The sequence below is a fragment of the Lycium barbarum genome, chromosome 6, assembly GCF_019175385.1.
Source record: "Lycium barbarum isolate Lr01 chromosome 6, ASM1917538v2, whole genome shotgun sequence".
Classification (NCBI taxonomy): Eukaryota; Viridiplantae; Streptophyta; class Magnoliopsida; order Solanales; family Solanaceae; genus Lycium; species Lycium barbarum.
In genome coordinates, this window is record NC_083342.1 from 20,732,121 (window position 1) to 20,738,090 (window position 5,970).

The following is a 5,970-nucleotide window of genomic DNA, read 5'->3' on the forward strand; positions in this document are numbered from 1 at the left end:
ACTTTTTTCAGATTCGAACTCTTGTTAATATCCTCACTTCTGTTCAATACAACCATCAATTCATAGAAATCATACAAATCACATACAACACCGTATCAGCCCGAACTACGTCTGACCTGATTCTTGTCCTGACAAGATACGGAGGCAACCCTACACAAGGGTTCAGTCTCCCTACTGTTTCAAAATAATTCACCGGAATAAAAAACTGGGACAATTATTTTGGAGCAGTTCAAAGACGCTCTCCAAAAAGGCTTCTAAGAGCGTCAATCAACCCCTTGAAATCCGAAACCCAATAATGCCAATACCATCCTTACCCCTACCATCACCTGGCTTTGGTCCCAAAATTTGGGATATAAGCTTTTCTTCTTCTACCAAGCATCGCAGGCCATGAAACTTTGGCGTATCCGCCTTTATTTTTTAACCCCAAGGGTTCAACATAAGTAAATCCTTCCCCCCCTCAACTATACAATAATTGTGTCAACTGACAAGGAGTAATGTCAAAGCTCCACAAACAGTTTGGCACACAATCATTGCAATCTTACCGATGGGCGCGGAGTATTTTTAGAAACTCTGTAAAGGTCGGCATCCCCTCTTATCACCTTGCCAGCGGACGCGGATTATTTTTAAAGCTCCGTCGATGTTGACATTTCCTCATAGCTAACCATGCCAATAGATGCAGAGTAGTGTCAAAGCTCTGCCAACGTCCGACCTTCTCCTCCATAACAATCTTGTCAGTGTACTGGAGTAATGTCAAGGCTCCATCTACAGTTGACATCCTTCTTCTCGGCCACTGTTAGAGTATTTTCAAAGCTCTGGCTGCGATCGGTTTATTTTTTCTGACCACCTGTCAATAAATTTTCAAAGCTCCGAGCCTACGATTGATCCCTTCCTGGATAATTTTCAAAGCCCCGTGCCTACGATCGACACACTCTTCTACCGTCTGTCGGATTACTTGCAAAACTCCGCCTTCAATCGACACCTCTTCTTATATCTTATCTGCAAGAACGACGCACACCTGATTCTCTTCTTAGATGAGATACGTAGGCAGCCCTTTTGGGTTCGGTATTCATTATTCAAAAAATCACTCAAAAAAAAATCCTTCATCATTCAAAAAATCACAAAAAAAAAAAATCCTTTATTTTGAAAAATCACAAAATATATTTTTTCTTTCTACCTATATCAACGAACTATGCATACCTGATTCTCTTATTTGATGAGATACGTAGGCAGCCCCTTTGGGTTCAGTATTTATTCCCTATAAAAAAAAACATTTGAAAGTCAAAAAAAAAATTCTTTGTTCTTACCTCTTGAACGAACTACACGCACTTGATTCTCATTAAAGATGAGATACGTAGGCAACCCTTCTTGGGTTCGGTACCCCTTATTAAAAAAATACAAAAAACTTGGTATAGGAAAGGATTGTAGGCCTTCCTTGACCTGTTTGAGCCTTTCTGACCTCCCAAATAACATTATCCCTAGCATTCCCCCTTTAAGCTTAAAGCCTTTTCTTTGACAACCACATCATAAGCCTATACCATTTCTGAGTTCTTACACGCACTATCTCTCTCTTGGACCAACCTCCCTGAGCGCACTAGAAACGTGCAACCATGGATAAAGATCCAAGCTGAAGTTGCCAAAAGCAAAAAAGATACAAAAGTCCCAGAAAAAAGAAAAAAAAGACGAGAACGACCTCCAAAGCAAGAAGGAGCCCACAAAAAAAAATCAGTCATTCGGGATCTCGGACATACAATCCGTTATTCCTTTTTATTTTTCACATTCCGGCATACAACTCGGAATTAGCATCAAGACTTCGGCCATACAACCCAGGTCAATTCTCTTAATCCCCATAGAATCTCGGGCATACAAACCCGAACTCCAAAAAAAAAAAAAAGCTCCAACTTGCAAAAGAAGTCGCACAAGTACAAAAGAAAGGGACAACAAAACGAAGCAGATCAGCGTCAAAGCACACAAATACCAAGCACGGGCGTAGTGCAATGCTCAGAACGGGATTAGTCACTCCTTACCCAAATGATATCCTACCCTTTTCCCAAGCCTACATTACAACCTGATAACAAGCCCTACGTGATCCCATGCCAAGGGTTCTCACATTAGTGGATACTTACATGACAGCCAAGCTTATGGTATCACAATTGCATGCATTGAACATCTTTCTGAGTGTGAGTGCACTTCTCTAGACATCCCAAAGTTCAAAGAATACTGAAATATGTGTGATAAAGGGACTTTCTTTCTGGTGAGGGCACTTGAAACATGAGGATAGGTATAGTTCAAAACCTCTGCTTGAAGCAAGACGAACAAATCTTGTCGATACTTAGGTATGTCTGAGGTACCACTTGAAGCTGTAGGAATTATCTTGAAGTCAATCTCGGTTAGCTGGGAAGAAATTGATGGAATTCTTATGCACAAAACTAATTATTGGTACCAACTGAAGTCAAGACACGACTCTCTTCATTTCTTCATTTTCAATATTCTTTACAACAAAAACAACGAAAAATGCATAAAAAAAAATTATAGGCGCCCACCTTCTAATATGGGTATTTCAATTCCAGTTCAGGCGCCCACCTTCTAATGCGGGTATTTTACTTTCAGTCAGGAACCCACCTTCTAATGCGGGTATTTTAAATTTTAGTTCAGGCACCCACCTCATAATGCGGGTATTTTAAATTTCAGTTCAGCCACTCACCTTCTAATGCGAGTATTTTAATTTTAATTCAGGCGCCCACCTTGTAATGCGGGTATTTTAATTTCAATCAGGCGCCCACCTTCTAATGCGGGTATTTTAAATTTCAGTTCAGGCACCCACCTCATAATACGAGTATTTTAATTTCAGTCAGGCGCCCACCTTCTAATGCGGGTATTTTAAATTTCAGTTCAGGCACCCACCTCATAATACGAGTATTTTAATTTCAGTCAAGGCGCCCACCTTCTAATGCGGGTATTTTAAATTTCAGTTCAGGCGCCCACCTTCTAATGCGGGTATTTTAATTTCGGTCAGGCGCCCATCTTCTAATGCGGGTATTTTTCAGTTCAGGCACCTACCTTCTAATACGGGTATTTTATTTTTCAGTTCAGGCACCCACCTTTTAATGCGGGTATTTTAATTTCAGTTAGGCGCCCACCTTCTAATGCGGGTATTTTACTTTCAGTCAGGCACCCACCTTCAAATACGGGTATTTCAATTTTTTTACAGGCTCCCACCTTCAAATACGGGTATTCCATTTCAAAGCTCTGGCACACAAAGCAGAGTATGCATCAGGATCTCGGCACACAACACGAGACTTCATTTCATTTCAAGGCTCTGGCACACAAACCGGAGTATGCATCAACGTCCTCACACAATACAGGACCCCTCTACATTCACAGCTTTAGCACACAAGCCGATGTTTTCATCAGGATCCCGACATATAACTTTGTAGTCCATTTCAATCCATGGCTCTCAGTTCGGTCGCCCCTCTAGCAATGAATCATTTTTCTCGCCAACAAGTTTTCCCGAACTACAATCGGTCTGACTCCCATCTCAGGGATATGTAGGTAGCTCGAATTCGAGCACGACCGTTCTTCGTCCTACACTTGCTAGGATCATTCTAACAACACTGGGGCAAAATTTTGATCGGACGATCAAAATTTGCCACAACATCCGTTAGTTACCACCTTTCGAACTACATTGACCTGATTCTCGTGATTGACGAGATATGTAGGAAGCTCTATGCAGAGTTCGGTCACATCGGGGCGAGAATCATTCTTTCCCCAGCAAGTATACAATCTTTCACCCTCCTAGCGTCTCGTAGCTCGACACTGGGGCAATTTTGGAAGTGACGACGTGGGTACGCGAATGTTTTTCGGCCCTGAACAATCCTTCCCTTTTTATCCTTTATCTTTTTATCACAACCTTGTCGACGGATGGAGAGCATTGTCAAAGCTCTGTCAACGGCTGGCTTCTTTCTCCGTACACATCCTTTTGGTAATTCTTTGCCGAGCCAAAATAGGCTACATGTCAACGTATTCGTCCGAAAACTCTTTCATCGTCTCCGGTCGAAGAGGGACAAGCTGTTGACACTTAATTTTGTCTCGACGTGCTTGAAATTAACATTTTGGTAGGGGCCCCTGATTCGTTAAAGAGCCCGAAATACATTTTTTTGCATATTTTTACATTTTTCAACAATTTATTGATGATTATCCCTATTTTAGAAATTTATCAATTTATTGTCATTTATGGAAGGGGAGCCTTGGCGTAACTGGTAAAGATGCTGTCATGCGACCAGGAGGTCACGTGTTCGAGCCGTGAAAACAGCCTCTTGCAGAAATGCAAGGTAAGGCTGCGTACAATAGACCCTTGTGGTCCGGCCCTTCCTCGGACCCCGCGCATAGCGGGAGCTTAGTGCGTCGGGCTGCCCTTTTTTTATTATCAATTTTTTTCAAGAATCATTATTTTTGCACATGTACAACATAATACTACCATTTTGTGCAATTAATAATTGTTTCTTTATTTTAGCAGTACATTTTTGTATCTTATACATTAATATTTATATTTTATACTTACATTATTATTTATACATGTATTAGTTAATTATATTTTAGTACAGTCCGTCAGTACATAGAAAAAGCGAAGCAATTAATTATTAAACCTAGAGAAAAAATTCAATCAAGTCAAGGTCTTGTCACTTTCTGAATAAGGTGACATTTGAAGTGATGGGTTGGGTTCTTCATCCATTGGTTGATATATTTTTACACATTGGTTAAAAGGGTGAAAACTCCATTGAATAATAACCTAGGGATTAAAAGTAGCATCAAAGGGACAAAGGAGTGTGATACTTTATTTTTTGGATAATAATAAGGGTCATTTTATCAATAAAAGAAGAGGAAGGGTTCATATTTTTCTAGATACCCTAATTTTCAAATTTCCACCCTTCTCTATTCATAAGAAACCCTACACATTTTCCTTCCTCTCATTGTTTTCTTTACACACCGCTGCCACTAACTCCACGAGCTCCGGCGTCGCTCCAAAACACCTCCACCACCAGCAGCAACCCGTAACCACCACAGCTCCATCCCCACGAACCAAATTTCCCCAAACCACCCCCACACGGTCTGCTGCCCCCCCCCCCCCCCCCCACCACATCACCGCCACTGCCCCACTTCGTCTCCCTCTCTCTCTCTCTCCATTAACGCCGACGAACCAAGCTCCACCACCACAATGAGAACACCACCACCATTCACACCCTTCTCTCCATTAACGCCGACCACCGCTCTCTACAGCAAGCAACCACACTACCACCGTTTCACACCACCACGAACCACCACTGCTCCATCATGACAGCACCACTACGCCACTTTGCTACCCCTCCAGCTCCTCTTCTCCCTCCTTACGCAGTCACCACAACAACCACGCCGCCTTCCTCCATGAAACCCGTCATCCACGAACCACCATAGCCCCGACAACCACCAGTCCCCACCAATGAACAGCCCACGCATAACCACTGCTACCCTTCCGTTTCCCTTATCCCTTTATTTTTTTCTCGCCCGGAGCTTCGCCGGAGATTTTTCTCCGACGACCATGGCTGCCCCGTTTTTTACTACGTTTGCCATCACTGCTGTTGTTACATTAAACCATTGCTATGTTTATTATTGTCTTTAATAATTTTGTGTTGCCTTAACTGTTTCGAAAAATCATTGGCGCTGTCTTTGCATTTGTTGGGCGTATTCTGCGAGTTCATTTTTTTTAGTTATTGCTGCTGTTGTAATCTAGCTATAGCTAATTTGCTATTGGTTTTGTACTACATTCATCCCTGCTACGCAGACTGATTTTACATTTCTTTTACTAAATAAATGTTGGCTTTGTGCCCGAAAAAAAATACTTTGGGCGGTCAATGGTACTGTTAACTTTTTTATCACATTTAGTTAAATTCATTTGGGTGAATACTAAACCCAAATGGCCGATGAAGAAATTTCCAT